Consider the following 18439-nt stretch of genomic DNA (forward strand, 5'->3'; position numbering starts at 1 on the left):
CCAGGCAAAAATTAGAGACAATAAACAGAAAAAAATTCATCCTGGTAGATTGAAAACCTGAAAGGGCAATCTAGGCAAAATTAGGGATTTATGACAAAGTAACTGCATCAGTCCGTACTTCGTCACCTGAGGAGTCTTTTTCATCAAAGGATCTTCAATCAAATCACTGCCAATCTGAAGCGACAAGCACAGTTGGAACTCAAAGTTGTTGGGGGGAATAGTGGTTATTGCTTTCAATGTAGCCTTTTCCGCATAATTACCATTTCCAACTTTTGTAAATACTCCATGGAATCACGCCTTTAGCTGATTTCCATCCTATTAAATAAATTTGAGCCTTGTGCCCATTTGTTTGCAATCTTTGATTTCTTTCAGCTTGCAAAATGACGCTTTAATTGTGTTATTCACTTTTGAAACAAAAAAGAAAAAAATAAGTTTTAAATGAATTTACTTCACTTTTCTTTTTCAAAATAAAAGCGAAATTTTCCTTTGAGTTGTGAACGACAGAAGGAACATCAACAGCTATCTCCATAGGACGAAGCTCTTCTATCCCCAGTGAAGAGGATCTTTTATCCCCAGTGAAGAAGATTTTCCATCTCCAGTGAAGAAGGTTCTTCCATCTCAATGAGAAAAGATGCTCATCTTCCCCAGAGAAGTTTAAAGCACACAGCATCATTCATCACCCGTGTTATCTACACCGTGTTGAAGAACATTCGCCAAGTATCTGGTTATGTTGCGACGTCGGTCCTTCTCCAGTATATACTTCTTTGTCTGTCAGTATTATTAGCATGCATGCTACATTCATGACATTCATCATTCATACATATTTGCATCATTCATGCATTCTTGCATTTTTCAATAATCGCTTGTTCAGGATATATCTATCCCAAAAAAGAAAAGAAAAAAGGAAAAAAAGAAAAAAAAAAAGGAAAAAAGAAAAAGAAACAGGTATGGGCGTGTCATCTCTCCAAATAGATTGTCACCCATAAGCAGAAAGAATACCATTTGTTTCTCCAGTTCCCCACTAAGATCATTCCTCGTGGAAGAAGGCTGATTTAGTTTCTCCTCTCATAACAAAAGGAGAAAATACCCAGTTGAGTTCATTCCTCATGGGTACAAAGTCTTGTTTGACTGTCTCTTTCCAATTCATTCTTGGTTAGAACCTTGTCTTTACCAGAGATTCAAATTCCGATTCCCCAAATAGAGTCGTGAAAAACAGACAATAAGCAATAGCCTCATCATCTGAGCAACTTATGTCCCTTCCAAAAGATTTTTCCTCTCTAGGAAATCAATCATGAAGACCATTTGACATTCAGGGCCTTATTACTGTTCACAAGGCTGAATAACCAGTAATTCCCCTAACAAAGTCTCCAGGGTCATTTTGTCACTTGGCTGATAATTGATCATGTCTTCAAAACCACTATCACAAGGCTGGTAGTCGGTAACCTTTTGTTCTGGTTATATTATTAAACATGTCTATCACAATGCTGATAGTCGGTAATATTAACCGAACCTTTGAAACTCTTTTTACCTTGTCAAGTCTATCCCCATGCTGATAGTCGGTAATGTCGATAGGTAAGCTTTTCTTACAAAGCTATCATTCCCCAATGAAGCATACACTTGCTTTCCCGAAAAAACGGATTCTCTTCCTAAAACGGATTGAGACATCCTTCCCGACCTCTTTTCCCCAGCGGAGTCAGTTTTGATATTCCCTCGGTAAAGATATCCTTGCATCATTCGCAATTTTGGTATCTTAGGTCCAAAATTCGCGTCTTTGATATTTAAGTCTCTTCCACCCTATCAAAACGAAGATTTTCAATCTTCATGTCTCAGGTTGAAGAAACTTAAATAGGGGCATCTGTCATACCCCAATTTTTGACCTAAGATACCACCTCACATCATAGCATATGCATCATTTGCATCTCTAACAAAATTGCATAGCTTGTGTTTGCTACTTGTGACTCAGCAGGATTTAATCAGGAAATCACTCATCAGTACAAGTAACAGTTAATTAGGGTTTTGACTGAAGACAGTGCACTCCTGACTTTTGCTCAGAATTTGACCTAATGGCTTGGGACATGACCTCAAGACCCCAAGTGCATCATTTTGACCTAATCCATTGGCTCATAACATCTCCTACACAAAGATTGATCAGACAAATCCTCAGATCAGGGTTTTGAACTATCAGGGACTAAAATCAGGGATCACATTTGGGAAACCCTAAAAATCCCCAGGAAGTCAATCAAAGGTCTCAATTATCCTCAAATAATCCCTATGACAATATCCAATGGAAATTGCATCTCAATTCAAGACCTACAGTCATCAATCTCATCAGGTCGACAATTAGGGTTTTTGACCTAATTCACTGAACAACTGACTTTTTAATCAGGGCATGGTGCCACAACTCAAAACATGGCTCAATATCCTCTAATGCTTCAATGTGATCCATTCATACCATTCATATGGTGAGGATAGCATGTTTCATTTGAAATCTCCAGAAATGCGATTCGTCTGAAAAAGTCAACTGTACAAGATCACCATTGACTTTTGGGGAATTTTGGTCAACCATGACTTTTGAAGTTGAAAATCATCAATATATGAAGTATGAAGTCATTTGATCAAGAAAAATCAAGAAAATCAATCAAGAATCAAAAAGTCAAAAGTTTGACTTTCATACTTAGAAAATTTTTCTGTGTTTTTTATGGTTTTTTCCAAACTTTGGAGGGGAATAACTCAAAATTTCACCTACAAACTGAAAAAAACTTCCAACATGAAAGTTGTAGATTTTGATCCAATAAACAACTTTGACACATATAAATTTTTTCCATAAGATCAACCATTTAAGAGATATGGAGCTTCAAAGTTGACATCTTTTGAAAATTTCACTTAAAACTTCATTTTCTTCAAAGTTCATGGAACTTTTTCACCCATTTCCTTAAAGGTCTTGAAGAAACTTTCAACTAGGGTTTTGAAGTGTGTAACATGAGCTTTCCAAAATGTCCAAGAGCATGAAAAAATATGGAGTGTAGCTATGGTTTTGAATTATGCATTTAGTGATCATTTTCACTTGAATTTTCACCATTTTTCACTAAGTTTCAAGACTACATTGCCTATAGTCCAAGTAATGATGCAAAGAGGCAATAATTGAAGATATTTTCTCTGATTTGAGATCAGAATGGAAGAGGATAAGAAGCTTGAGTTTTAACCATGGTTTGGTCACTTTAACCATTTTGCATTAAATGTAAAAGATTCCTTTTTATCTCTTAAGCCAAATCATCAAACTTTGATCAAGTTGCAAAGCTCTTCATTCAGAATCCTTGGCCTATAAATAGAGGTCCAAAACTCATTCAAATTCACACCAAAACCTCACAATTATAGGTTTTCTCTCTTCTTTCTTGAATTACAAGTCATGTGTTTCAAAGTGAGGTAGAAAACTCAACCTCCAAACCTTGCAAGTTCTGAACAAAGTGATGCTTCCCACAACTTCTAAATGTCAAATGTGATGTGTTTGAATCACTCATACACCCAAAAACACCTCAAATCTCAGAATCACTACCTCACTTCCATAATTGCATATATTGAACCTTATCATGCCAAAATCCATACCAAGCCATATCTGTCCAAACTAACACTCCTAACACCATCCATATACTTCATATGAATGATCCAAACACTCACCAGCAATCTGAAACACCTCCATCTTCAAATTCGATTCATACTTGAAGCAACTGCAGTTCGGGTGCCATGGCCATGCTCAGATGAATTCAGCTTGTTCCAGACATCCAGACACCTTCCATAATCATCATTGAAGCTATCCAGATTGATACAAAGCATCTGTAACACTTATATTGAAGAATCAAATCTCCAGTTTGGCCGTTTTTGAAGGTAAGTCACTTGAACTTCAAACTCTATCATACATGCATCATAAATGAAAAACTGCCATGCCATCTTGTTTCTGCATATGTATGGATCATTAACCCTCAATCAATTGCAACTTATCATGCACACACACGATTTCAGATTGAAACTCAAAATTAGGGTTCTTCGTGTTCATCAGAAAATTGATAGCCTTAGAGATAAAATAAATGCAATTAAATGATACCATCATGTTCCTGGTGAAAAATCGAGCAAGATAGGCTATTCACTCGATCCAAACAATTCAGTTTTCAGAATTTTCAAATTTGAATTGGGTATGTGTTCTTGGCGCCAGATTTTGAAACTGAAATTAGAAATTGATTCAAAAATATAATTGATTCGTTGCAAATACTAAACAGACCACGCGCGTGGTCCAGTTGGTCATGTTTTTGAGTAGTGAGCGTGAGGTCGTGGGTTCAACACTCATGGGGGCCAAAACCAATTTTTTGACACTATTTTTCTTTCATTTTTTACACAACTTCACTTAATTATTTAACCAATCAAATCAATTTATTTTTGCTTCATTTTTTGAACACTTCTTATTTAATATACATATTTTAAGAATATCAAAAAAAATCATCAAAAAATATTTATTTGATACATTTTTTAATAGTTTTAAAATGACTTGTTTTTAAGTAATTTTAATACTTTTAAATATTATTTTTCATTTGATTTTCAAAATTAATCATTTGTAAATACTTTTTGAAGCAAACCCTAATCATCTAAATGTTAATTGAAGACAATCTTTTTGTTTATCTTGATTAATTTGACTTCTTTCAAAATTCAAATCGTTTTAAAACGAGTGATCGCGATTCTTTTCAAAAACAATAAACCATTTCTTTTTGAAACTATTGATTAAATCTTTTTAATTGATTAATTGATTTTCAAAACGGAGTGGGGCCTCTCGAATATTAGAGAGTGTAAGTCCCATTTCTTTTCTTTTTGTACAGTTTTCAAAACAATAAAACATTCTTCAAAATAAAATCTTTTCAAACAATTTTCAAATCATTTTCAAAACAACAAAATTTCAAAACTTTTCAATATACCATGGGCCTCCACGTAGGTATAAGTCCCGAAGCCCTTTTGTACATACCCACTCCAGTACATGAAATTAGGTATTTCATTGTACGCCTTTTGTACATATCTCGATCAGTTTGATTTTTTAACTTTGAAATACAAACCAAAAATGAAGTTTTCTTTAAATCTTCCCAAAAATATACCATGGGCCTCCATGTAGGTATAAGTCCCAAGCCCCTTTGTAAATACCTGTTTACATAGCTGTGAATAAATTCAAGTGGACCTCTCCTCGAGTATGAGTCCCGAGCCCTGTGTATACAAATGGATCATGCTTACAGGTATATTTCCTTCATAAACTCCATTATATACACACACTTTGTCATATGTATAACTGTTCATATTTGTTCATGTACTTGTTCATATTTGTTCGTACTTGTTCATACTTGTGATTGTGTTATATGCTTGTTCAACTTAGTACAACACTAGGTTCCCCATAGCCTCCTATTGGGCTTCGTGCAAAGAATCTCCACTAGTTTAGGTTAGGACATAGAGTATGGTTTCCCGGTGAAATCGCTCTAAGAGCTCAAACCAACTATACCATGCCTCCCCTTGGGCTTTGTACAAACGAGTGACCCTCCCATAGCCTCCTCTTGGGCTTACAATGCAAGGACCCTGGATTGTCCCTCCCATAGCCTCCTCTTGGGCTTACAATGCAAGGACCCTCGGATAGCCTCCTCTTGGGCTTCGTACAAGGACCCACGGGCTTCTTATAAGCATCCCCAATATCCAAAACAAATACCCTAGGAGATTAGACATTTTTCATCTCTATGCTAGGAGTATCTCTTATATATCATCACAAACAATCAATCAATCAAACTTTTTCTTGCCACAAGGCTGGCTAATCAATCAAACTTTTTTGCCACAAGGCTGGCTAATCAATCAAACTGTTTTACCACCGTACTGGATGATTAATCAAAGTTTTTGTCACAAGGCTGACTTCATTGAAACTTTTGCCACGAGGCTGGCTGATTAATCAAAACTTTTTGTCACAAGGCTGACTTCATTAAAAGTTTTTGCCACAAGGCTGGTTAAACGAACAAACAAAAATCAAACAGATGTATGTGATGATATAGATTAGATACATCTAGCATTTAGACGACATTTGTCTATTTTCCTTTGCTTCCACTAGCATAAGTGGGAACTACGATTGCTCTGACTTTCTCAACATCCCTTTGAGAATACGTAGGCACAAGGTCGATCCTTGGCGAGCAAAACAAAACACAAAAAACCATTCAAACCTTAGCACCCGTAGACCCCGAGCTACAGATGCTCTGATTCCCTCTAGGGGATATGTATGCAGAGGATCGCAATGATCTTTGCGAGCATAATCAAACAAACACCTTAGGTCCCACCTATTTCACAAGAACCTCCACCACAACAAGAATGGAATGAAAAACAATAAAGAACCCTGTAGAGTACTACAGATACGTTGGGTGCTAATACCTTCCCTTCGTATAACCAACCCTCTTACCCAAGATCTCCCCCCACTTTTAGGTTATTGCAGCTTTTTTCCTTTTCCTCCTTTGGAAATAATAAAAAGTTTGGTCCGTACAAAAGAAAAATCATTTTTATGAACACTCGAGCCCAAAGAAGGCATCAGGTGTCTCATCCCACAAAAAGAGGAACAAAACGGTTTTTCGCCCGCGACAGTGAGCAGGGGGTACCCAGCTGTTCCAGTTGCAGTTGTCTTTTTCATCTCCCACAGCATTGATTTCATTAGTGGGAAAATGAGCCGGTGATCCTTCGGGATAAGGGATATACTCTGCTGGATACGAGAGCCCAGGCTGAGATATCTCTGTTGGCTGAGCGAGATGCTCGATAAGGCCGTCCCATGAAGTCGGGATGATGTCTTGAATAGAGACTTGTGCATCTTGGTGAGGAGTGTATGCTGACAGAAAGCAACCCTCGTTATTTGGTATTTCTCTGGCTTTTTCAAGAGCGAAATTGTCATCGTAATGTTCATCCCATCCAGTTGGGACAATGTCCTCCATGGCAATTTGTGAGCTCGGAGGAGCAGAATACTTCACCATATAGTCATATTTGCCGCTGGGTTCTCCTAGCGTGTCCCATACTTCTTTGGGTGGATTTTGATATTGCTCAGTGGCGGGACTTGTGAAAATTTGATCATTTCCAACTTCATCACCCCATCCAGTCGGGGTAAGGTCCTCCATAGCAATATAAGAATTCTGAGGTTCGGCATACTGATAATTATACCCGCCGTTTGGTTCTCCCACAGCATCCCACATTCCCATGGAAATGGGTGGAATTTCATCTGGATATGGCTGAATGATATGGTTCAAGAACACTCCTTCATCTTCAATAGCGTTTACTTCTTGGCTGACGAAGTGTGACATTAATCCTCCAGAACGAGGACTTTGATCATTCTTTTGATTTTCACTATCATAGCCCAGACCTAGCTTGTCAGATTTGTAGGGTATATCGGGAAGCTGTCCCCATACTGTGCAATCACCCTGTTCAATCATGGCTTTGGCATCTTTGAGAGAAGCCATAGTTGTAGTTGGAGTAGCAGGAATATGCTTGGTGGTAGAGACATCTGGAGAGACCACCTCAAATGATTGGCATGGAGTTTCGATGAATTCGTCCTCCAACTCGACATATTTGGAATTGCTTAGGTGACTAACCACATATTCCTCTTCGCCATAGACTGTGACAATCTTTCCTTTTACTGGATATTTTAACTTCTGATGCAGGGTAGAAGTTACAGCGTTTGCCCCATGTATCCAAGGGCGTCCAAGTAAACAGGAGTAGGCTGGGTGAATTTCCATTACGTAAAAGATAGAATCAAAGATTTGAGAACCCACTCTGATTGGGAGATTCACTTTTCCGTATACCGTTCTGGTTGACCCGTCAAAGGCTCTTACCACAACATCGCTTGGTTGTAACACAATTCCTTCGAAGTCAAGTTTTTCTAGTACTGTTTTCGGTAACACGTTCAGAGAAGAACCGTTATCTACTAGCACATGAGATAGAGTGGTGCCATTACATTCAATGGAGATATGTAAGGCTTTGTTGTGATTTTTCCCAGCAGGGGTTAGATCCATATCAGAGAAACCGAGACCATTGCTCACGGTTAGATTGGCAACACAATTCTCAAATTGGTCGACTGAGATCTCTTGAGGTACATGCGCAGCTTTCAGGAATTTCATCAGGGCTTTGGCATGAGCTTCTGAATATTTTAGCAGAGATAGCATTGAGATTTTTGAAGCGGTGTGCCCCAGTTGCTCAACAATATTGTAATCACTCTTGCAGATGATTTTCAATATTTCCTCCATTTCTTGCTTTGATGGATCCTCAGCAGTGATCTCCACCGGGGTTTGAATTTGTTCAACTTTTGGCTCTTTGCCTCGAGCGTTGACATTTTGATTAGGAACTGGGACTCGGACTGGACCAGCAGCAACATTTGGAGAAATTTCTGGTGAAAAGATTCTTCCACTTCTCGTGATTTTGCTGGTACCCACAATATTACCCACAGTTGGAGTAGTTAACTTTGCGGTCTCTTCAGTCGAGGTACCCTGCTTAACTCCATGAATGTAAACATTAGCGTCATATCCCCATGGGACAGCTTTGTCTGAGGAGTATGGAAATGGAGTTAGACTAGCAATGACTACTGATGCCACTTTGAGTGTAGTAGAAATTTTGAATGGAGCCTTAGCAGAGATTTTGAATGGTAAGCTGGAGATTACTGAGGCATCCTCTATTCTCATCCCGTTTGTAAAGACTTCGCACAGCACGTCCATTGAAGGGAGCCTCTCAAACATAATGATACGACGATCCATCCATTTTTGAATTCCCATCCTCAGATTTTCACAACCATTGGGCAGACAGGAGCAGTAAAAGCAGTCGGGGTCACACCCTGGAAAGTAACCAGCTCGGATTAGCTTTCCTTTGACTTCGCAGAGTGGAGTTGATAATTCGTTCACATCATAGATGTAAACAGTGTCCAGGATAGCGTTAACAGTTTTGTCATGCTTTGGCATAGGTGCAGTGATGACATTTGGAGTTTCTGGAGGATCGAACTCAATTTCACCAGCATCTATCATATCTTGTATTTTATTTTTCAGGGCCCAGCAGTGATCTGCGTCATGTCCTGGACAGTTTGAGTGATAGGCACATGTCGCATCGGGGCGATAATTCGGAGAGGAAGTGTTGACATTCCTTGGAGGACCTCTTAAGGTGATCAGATCTGCTTTTAGCAAGTGCTGCAATGCCTGAGAAATTGGCATGTTGATTTTGGTGAAATTTCTTCTTGGTGCATCTGGTCGACGCGTATATTTTGGCTGTTGATCTTTTTGAGGTGCAGATGCGGAGATCAGAACTGCCCCTACAGATTGATGCTGCTCACTTTTGCGACTTTTCTGAATTTGTGTTGCATTGACCTCATTTCTCCCGCTGATGGGCCTTTTTGTAGTACCAGAGGAGGAACCTATTTGAATTTTTCCATTTTGAATGCCACTTTCGACACGTTCTCCGGTCAGTATCAGGTCAGTGAAACCTGATGATGAGCTTCCCAGCAAATGGCTATAGAAAGGGCCAGTTAAAGTGCCCATGAACATGTCAACTAGTTCGCGATCAGATAAGGGTGGTTGAACCCTTCCAGCCATATCTCTCCACTTTTGTGCATATCCTTTGAAACTTTCTTTTGGTCCCATAGACATGCCCCTTAGTTGAGTACGGGTTGGCGCAAGATCAGCATTGTATTGGTACTGTTTGTAAAAAGCAGCAGCTAATTCTTCCCAAGTATGAACCTTGGTATTTTCCAGCTGGTAGTACCACTCGAGTTGTGTACCCGACAGACTTTCTTGGAAGAAGTGAATCCACAATTTGTTATCCGTTGTATGAGGTTGTATCTTCCTCACATAGGATCTCAGATGTAGTTTCGGGCAAGAAACTCCATCATATTTTGCAAAGACAGGAACTTTGAATTTTGGAGGGATAACAACATCCGAGATGAGCCCCAGATCATTGAAATCTAAGCCAGGTATTTTTTGTATCTCCATAGCTTTCATACGGTCTTCCAGCTGTTGGTATTTTTCATCATCCGGTTCGTCCCCAGAATGATCATTTTCTTCATTTGAAGAGAGAGAGGGTTTAGCAGAACCCTGGTTGCTTTGATTGTCTTCTTGTTCATCATCACCGACTGTTTCAGGGATCGGTGGCTTTTTGAACTTTTTGACTGGGATTTTGATCTTCCTTTTCAGGTGACTCACGCCTACAGATCCTTTAGGCTTCTTTTTCTTCTTGATTATCAGGGCTTTCAGTTCTTGCTGCCCCTTTGCCAGTTCCAGAATTGCCACTTGAACTTGGGCATTCTGTGCTTCGAGATTCTTGATGCTCATTTCGGATTCCATCTCTTCTGACTGAAATAAACAGCGAGAAGATGAGAAATCCGTCATGTGAACCTGTTATGCAATGTGTATGACTGGATGCCATGTGTATGCAATGTATGAAATGTATATGCAATGTATATGAATGCAATGTATGAAATGTATATGCAATGCATGAAGTGAAATGTGTGTGCAATGTTTCAAGGATCTTAGAGTTTAGATTTGTTAAAGAAGAAACAAACGTTAGTTAATCAATTTATTTCTTTTTTTTTTTTTTTTTGCTTTGCCTCATTTGGGCTTACAAGACAGAAATAAAGTAAATGATCCTTCAGGTCTCCCGTGGACGCTTTCTCTTTGCCCCCAAGAATGTGTTGATCTGCTGTTCTTCTTGAAGCTGTCCGGTGAGCTCCAATATCCTTCTCTCATAGTCCTGACAGTATGATTTGAAGGTGTCTCTTTCCTCTTTGAGTTGAACCCAAGATTTTTGCAACTCTTCTAGGTCAGTTGGCATGTCCGGGTGTAGAATAACTTGAGGTTCATATCCTTCGACCTCTGGTTCAATAGTCACAGGTAGAACAGCAGGATATGGCATAAGGAGTTTCTGAGCATGAGTGCGGACCCATCTGAGGTAAGGTTCCATAGGGATAGAATTCCATTGCCCCAGAGTTTTGCTTTCTATTCTATAGACACTGCCCTATGCATGTATGAACCTTCGTCGGTGTCTATGAGAATCATTCTCGTAATCAAACACAATGCCATGGATAATCATGTCATGAGGACCGTTGCTCCTTGCATATCCGAATTGGCGTAGAGCTAAAGAGGGATTGTAAGTGATACCTCCTTTGATGCCAAGGAGTGGCACATTAGGGTACTCTCCACAATGATCAATGATAGTAATGTCTCTTTGAAAGAAGTTGTTCCACCGGATATCTGAATGAGACAAAGACATAATCCTGCGAGACTAATGCATTCTTTGTTCATTTCTCAACACTGATCGGGGAAGATGAAATATAAACCACCTAGCCAGTAGTGGTATACAGCACATGAGAGTTCCTCGTTTCTTCATGGTACGAGTGTGTAAAGAATGTAGAATGTCTCCCAGCAAGGTTGGCACCGGGTTACGGATTAGGAAAAGGTTGATGATGTGTACACTTATGAACTGGTCGGGATTAGGGAATAAAACCAACCCATAGATCAAAAGTGCCATAACTTCCTCAAAAGCTGGATAACTTTTGTTTTCTAGCAGTAGTCGAGCCTTTTCCAATAAGAACTTGGCAAGCAAACCCTTAACTCCACTCTTTGTTCCCCAATTGGACTCGATTTCTGATTTTCGCAGATGTAAAGCAGCAGCAATTGTCATACCCCAAATTTGTCCTACCCCTTTACCTCCAACTGGCTTTAACTTCGCATTCATGTACATACTTCCCATTAGGTCATCTAACACAACCCATGCATTCATTAGACAATAACAGAGCATGGGATCAAGAATTTTGAAAGCTTAGGGTATCTCTATAGCTTTGAGGTTTCTGCTTCAGATGAGCTTGTCTCGACTGGTTTCTCTGTACGCACTAAAAACACATATTATGGTTGATTCACACACTTCTTCCTCAAGTTACAAGGTGTGCACCCATCAAAAGTTAACTGGGGATCGTTGAGCCAGGTTTTCTTATCCTTGGTGTTTGAGTCTGTAGTCCACCAACAACAACCAATTCGTATCTTCGAAGGATTCCTTCAAAAGCATTGTTGTCGAGGTGGGTTGGAATACAAGGGCATGGCAAGTAGGAAATATCATGGAACTATTTGATTATGTTCAGAATTTATTCAAAGATTCAGGCGTAAATCGATACAAAAAGTTTCATTCAAGATTCATTACATGATTTCATTTTCTATCTAGAACTGAATCACCCAATTTGGAAAAGGGATTGAAAGTTCAGTTGAAACATGAAAAGGAGTTCAATTGGAAAGGAGACATTCACAATTGTTCAATTATTCAAGACTTTCAGTTTAATCATGTTTCAAATGCCCAGGGCCAGACTTCATTCACACAAGTAAATTGGAAGCATATGCCGTGATTAATTCAATTTTACAAAAATCTCTAAGGATGTTTCAAGTAAACACATTGAAATAAACATGGAGCCACACAAGGTTCATTCATTCAAATCCAGTTGTTTACAAAAGTTGCAATAAAAAGAGCCATTCATCATCATTGAGATTCAACTCAGATTGTTGTTCTAACGCTGTCCACGGAAATATGTCGAGCCGAATCCACTTCTGCCCCTCATACAGTGAAATCCTGCACACAACCATAACAAAAAGCAACCAAAAAGATCAGCAAACAGACAGACATTGCATTCAGCCATATAAATTCACATCAACCCAAAAAATAAAAAACAGTCCCTGCCCTATGCCAAAAGGAAACCCCGACAGTTCGATATCTAACCCCTTGCAACCAATTCAATTCCTAACTATCAGCTAACCTAATGCTCCCTAATTCTTAACCCAACAGATCTTATCCATACCATTTAACTAACCAGAATTTATGTCTTTAACCCCTAACCAACAGAACTTAAACTTCTAATCGAGTTTTAGAATCTCCCAGGCCATAACTAACTTTTGTAACCTGTAACAATTCTCGACCAAATTTCTCATAACTAAACTTCCAAAAATTCAGTTACAAAAACTCTAACAGAATAACAAACTCAATCCTAACTGTCCAGCAAACCATAATAGTTATAACCAACTATCCCTAACCATTTTTCAAACTAACTTCTATCCGATTCAAACAGAACTCCAAACTAACATAACTAACTTGTCACACCTAGTAACTAACTCTCAACAAACTTCTAGCAGTCCTAACAGTTATCTGAAACAGAATTTCAACAGAAATTAGAAGAGTAACTGACCTGAAGAAACTCTATATAACAGGAATTCTTCATCACTCACCATTCTCCACCATTTTTTTCACCAATCCCTCGATCCCTTCTCACCTTCACACACCACCTGATTCTTCACCATCTTCATTCTCCACCACTTCACATTCATCTCCTTTCAATCTCCATTCATATTCTCCAAGAACCTTCATCGATTCAGAACCGTGGCAATCTTCATCACTTTCATTCATTCACCAACTCTGAAATTTCTAACCTTAACAGAATCAGCTCCAATCCTCTCCATTGGTTCAACTTCAACAAACCTTCAATCTCTCACTCTCCATCACCTTCACCTTCCTCACGCTTCATCTTCATCTGCAAATTAAAAAAAAAATCATCATCAAGAACAACATCTCAAGAATGCATACAAAGAAAAAATCAGAAAAAGAAGAAGAATAGAATTCGGGATTCATAGAAGAGGAAGTGAATCGAAGTGCGAGAAACTAAAAATATCTTAATCAATCTTGGCTCTGCGTTTATCTCGCATCCTCCTGGTATCGAAACGTTCGAAGCTACTTCACCTTCGATCGTATTCACCGCTCTGTGTCAAATTCAATCAGGGGAGGACCTGCAATATAATCACCACCCTCAAAAGATCGATCTCCGCCATCAAGCTTCAGCATCGAATCCGCAACGACATCTACTACAACTTCGTCACAATCTGCGTACAAGAACAACAATCCAGCACGTAACTTTCATCATCAACCACTTCACCATTGTCGTGAATCCGAGAACGAAAGGAAGAGAGACGGGAGCTTGAGGAGGACGAATCACCGCTCACGGTGGCGCTGTGGAAGGGTTGATCGGAAAATGAAGGGGAACGGCGTTGTTTCGTGGAAGAAGAGAGTGAAGCTTCTCAAAGGAAGCTGATGCGTCACAATTGGTGAACCCTAAATCCTTTTTAACTCTTTAGTTTAAACTTTAGGTTAATTGAATATAGGATTAATTAGATTCAGTTTATAATGTTTAATATGATTAATTAGGTTTCAATTTGATATTAATTACTGGTATAAAGTTTGACTAAAATTGATTAACAAAATTCTGAAAAAATATTTGGATTACAACTTTGGGCTAAACGAAATACTGGTTACACCCCCCACCGGCCCAATCACACCGCTGTTTGGCATGAAGAAACTGAAACAAAAATCTGTATACTAATTGGGGCCTGACGCTTTCATTTCCACACCCCCATTCGTTGGGCCCAAACGCGCTTACAACTAATTCCTGTTCAGGCTAATATTGCTTTTACACCCCTAGTTTAGGCAGAATTGTATTTTGGTTTGAAATCTGTTTTTCTTCATAACTTTGGCTTTATAAATCATTTTCCCATGCAATAAAAAATAAACAAAAATACATTTTGGGTACTTCTATGTGTGTAGATAATTGTGGCATTTTTTGTAGATTTTTAGAATTGTTTTACTATTTTTAATAAATCTTTTCTCCACATGTGTTCATTCTCCTTTTATGTTTTCTAGGTTTTACGAAATAATTTTGTTAAATGTCTTAAGAGTAGAATTAAATTCCCATTTTCTGTATGATATCAGTAGGCTCATGTATGACGTTGTGTATAAAAAATAAAAGTCCAATTCTCTGTTTTGATTAGAATTTCATTAATGTTCCTATGCCCGATTGAAGCATGTTTCTAAATGGGTAACCAAGTGAATTTTGTCCATAATGTGGCTTGCATTTATGCAAAAGCCTTGAGTTCTTTTTGCAGGAGCTATTAGAGATGCTTAAGGAGCATTAGGGTCTGAACTTGATTTTTGAATCTCTCCTTTTCTATTTTTGCTCGATTTTTCTTTCCATATGTAAATATTCATTTTGTATAGTATTCCATTGTGTATAATCTCGTGTGTTTGATATAGTGATACATTCTCAACCTCATAACCTCCCTTAGGTGATAATTAGGAATTAGAATAACATAGAATAGGATGGTAGACTTAGTTCCCCATTTCATTTCTTTTCCCTTTTTCAAACTCTAAAATACTTAATAAAAATCGATGAAGATCATACCGTTGCTATATTTCATGGTAGGAAGGAAATGATTGAGGCGTAGGCCTCGATGTATGTTCTTTCCTACTTAGCGGAGAAGAAATGGTTGAGGTGTGAAGCCTCGATGTATTTCTTAACCGTTATTTAGAGAAACGATTGTGGCGTAGGCCTCGATGTGCATTCTCTAAATATTCAAAAACAAACAAAACTCTTTTTGGTATGATCTAAGTCACAAACAAATTCCCTTAAAAAACACCAACCAAAAACACTTCAAAAAACTTAATAAATGTTCAGACTTAAAACAAAAGTAAGGAAGTGATGCGAGACCTTGTAGTGGGTTCTCGTCATCATGGAATTACCCTAAAAGACACAAACCAATCATTTCTTTTTCTTTTGCCTAAGGGCACCGTTATCTCCGCTCCATTGCATCCTAGGCTGTCCCTTATGCAAGAGCGTGAGCGTTAACGCCGCCCAACTAAAAAACACAAAAACAAACAGAAAATCGTGAGCCGAGCTACGGTAACTCTGATTCCTGAAAAGGATACGTAGGCAGCGGGGTAGGGCCCGTGCGAGTACAATTCTTTATTTTCCCTACATTTTGCATTCATTTCGCATATAGACATAGACATAGTTATATACCCTTGCGTAACCGACTCCCGTGCCTTGATTCTCTGGTCGCAAGACCTTGTTCCTTCCTTTGTTAGGTTTTCTGATATTCCTTTCCCTTATGGGATAAATATATTGGTGGCGACTCTGTTCATTTTTCGCGAGCGTGCGACAGCAATGACTTCAGGCTTTGGAATCCTTTCTAAACCAGTGAAAGGTAATTGATTTCGAACAGGTAATCCCATTAGTTCAGAGAATTCTTCCAAAGTGGGTACCAACTGGTAATCAGGAAAGGTAAAGCAATGATGTTCAGGGTCAAAGAACTGGAACAGGACCCGTATCATGTCTTCTTCAAATTTTGAGGTAACCAAATGGAGTAGGTGACCATGCTTTTCGGTGAATTGAACATTCCTGGGGAATTCTGACACTAAGTCTTTTAGTTCAGATGGTACCGTTGAGATGTTGATTCGGATGTAATCTTTGGTGGCGGGAGCCATTACCTGCAAAAACAAAGGTAAACTCTTTGATCCTTGAAGTGTTTGGTGCAAAAAATGATATGCTTATGATGCAAACATGTGGCACACAAAGACAAATCAAACAATAGCCTTAGGTTTAAAGGCTTGCATGGAGCTGATAGGTGATACCCTCCCCACTGAAGTTGAGTTGGTTAAAACCTGTCCTAGAATAGCATTCGGGTTCTATGATCCTTGGAAGTAACATCTCAATACGGCGCTCGAGCGGCCGATCAAAATATTCCTCGAGGATAACTAACTTCGATCAATTTCAAAGCTAGCCACTTAAAAGGCCACAAGTCAAGTTCAACTAAAAAGGTTCTAAGACAAATTAGTGTTTAATGACATTTCGGAAGCCTAATATACTCCTTGATCGTTTTCAAGGGACATCAGTATAAACCAAAGTATCGCACTAACGATGACTACCAGATCAACCGTATCGGTACATGCCGTACAGTTTCCTTGGTCTATTGTCATATACTTAAGGTATCTCGAGATTCGGGTTAGAATCTTTCACACAAGCAAAATACCCAAGCAAGCCTTTGAAAAATAGAGCAATCAAGTCAAACAATTGAAAACATCGAAGTGATCTATTCTCTTAAGGTAACCCCTTTTGAAAACATTTTGTTTTTGAAAGTATCTCCCCAGCAGAGTCGCCAGTTCTGTGGACCTCCGATTTTTTTTAATACCGGGCCATACCTCTGATCTGTAGAGATACGTGAACTGACTCTTTTTTGTCGCTTAATGCTTTCGCATTTTGAAAATTCACAGAGTCGCCACCGACCTTTTATTTTATCCAATTAAGGAAAGGTTTATAAAAGAAACAGAAAAAAGACCTTTAAGAAATTCTGGGTAAGGGGGTAGGTTATACAAAGGGAAGGTGTTAGCACCCTTTGTATCCATGGTTATCCATGGGCTCTTAAGTTTGCTTAGCTCACTTGTCTTTCGATCACTTTTCAATTGCTCTGAAATTGCTCATATGTGGTTTCAAATACTTTTGTAAATTGAATTTTGTAATGATCCGTGTGTGGATGTATACAAAATGCTTGTTTATCTTTCGAAAGATGTTTTGGAAATAACGTTAACTTTGTAATAACCCGTGTTTGGATGTATACAAAGTATTGTCTTTTTTTTGAAAGTTTTGAAAAATCAACAGTGTATGAGAATTTTGTTTGTTTTGATTTGAGCAAGCAAACTAGGAGGTCTACCCTAAGTTGTAAGGTCTTTATCCTATTTCCTTTAAAAATCTATCCTTTCACCGGATATAAAAGCAAGGTTCGATTTTGTACTCAAAACAGTGGAATTTTGACTTTGATTTTGAAAGGAATGAGAAGGGATTACCTTAAGAGGTGCAAGTGTGATTGTGATTGGATTCAGATATTTATCTTTGAAGTTAGTGATCTAACGGTTCAATTTTATCTTTGACATACACGCAGTTTATATGTGCTGGAAATTAAAATGCGGAAATGTAAAGTGCGGAAAGTAAATCTACGCTATTACATCGATTGTGCAGGAAACGTAAACTAGCCTATTTACATGAATTTGACATCCTATATATTTATCTAGGAATTTTAAATTGCAAGAAAAATAAAAGGCATGTTTTTGGAATTTTTATGATTGGTTTTAATTATAATTAATGCATGATTAATTAAATTAAAATGAAGAAAAAAGATGAAAATAGATTTAAACCTAGAAATTAAGTTTAAAATACGTACAAAATATTTGTTAATTAATTTTAAAACAAAACTAATTTTTTTGGAATTTTTGAAATTGATTGGAAATTGATTAAGCTAATTAATACATAATTATACAAATAATTATACAAATAATTAAAACTTAAAGAGAAAATTATTCAAAATATGTACAAAATTAGTTTATAATATATAAACAATATTTAACACAAAGAACAATTTTTTAGGATTTTTTTGATTGGTTAGAATAATTAAAAAGCAAATATATAAATATATACTAATTAATTATGCAAAATATTGAAATTATGAAGAAAAATAAAATATTTTTATTTCATAAAATAGTATATTATTTTAGAAGTATAAAAATATTTTTT

The 18439-nt window shown here is 37.9% G+C and overlaps 1 long non-coding RNA gene across 1 annotated transcript; it reads right to left on the reverse strand.

Moving 5' to 3' along the window:
* Positions 1-12337: 12337 nt before the first annotated feature.
* Positions 12338-14170, reverse strand: LOC131657152 (uncharacterized). The gene is made up of 2 exons (XR_009300515.1): positions 13238-14170; positions 12338-12627 (listed from the first exon to the last, which is right to left on the reverse strand). It is a non-coding gene; the product is annotated as an uncharacterized LOC131657152 (long non-coding RNA).
* Between the last annotated feature and the right edge of the window lie 4269 nt (positions 14171-18439).

This window comes from Vicia villosa, linkage group LG3, assembly GCF_029867415.1.
Source record: "Vicia villosa cultivar HV-30 ecotype Madison, WI linkage group LG3, Vvil1.0, whole genome shotgun sequence".
NCBI classification, from domain to species: domain Eukaryota; kingdom Viridiplantae; phylum Streptophyta; class Magnoliopsida; order Fabales; family Fabaceae; genus Vicia; species Vicia villosa.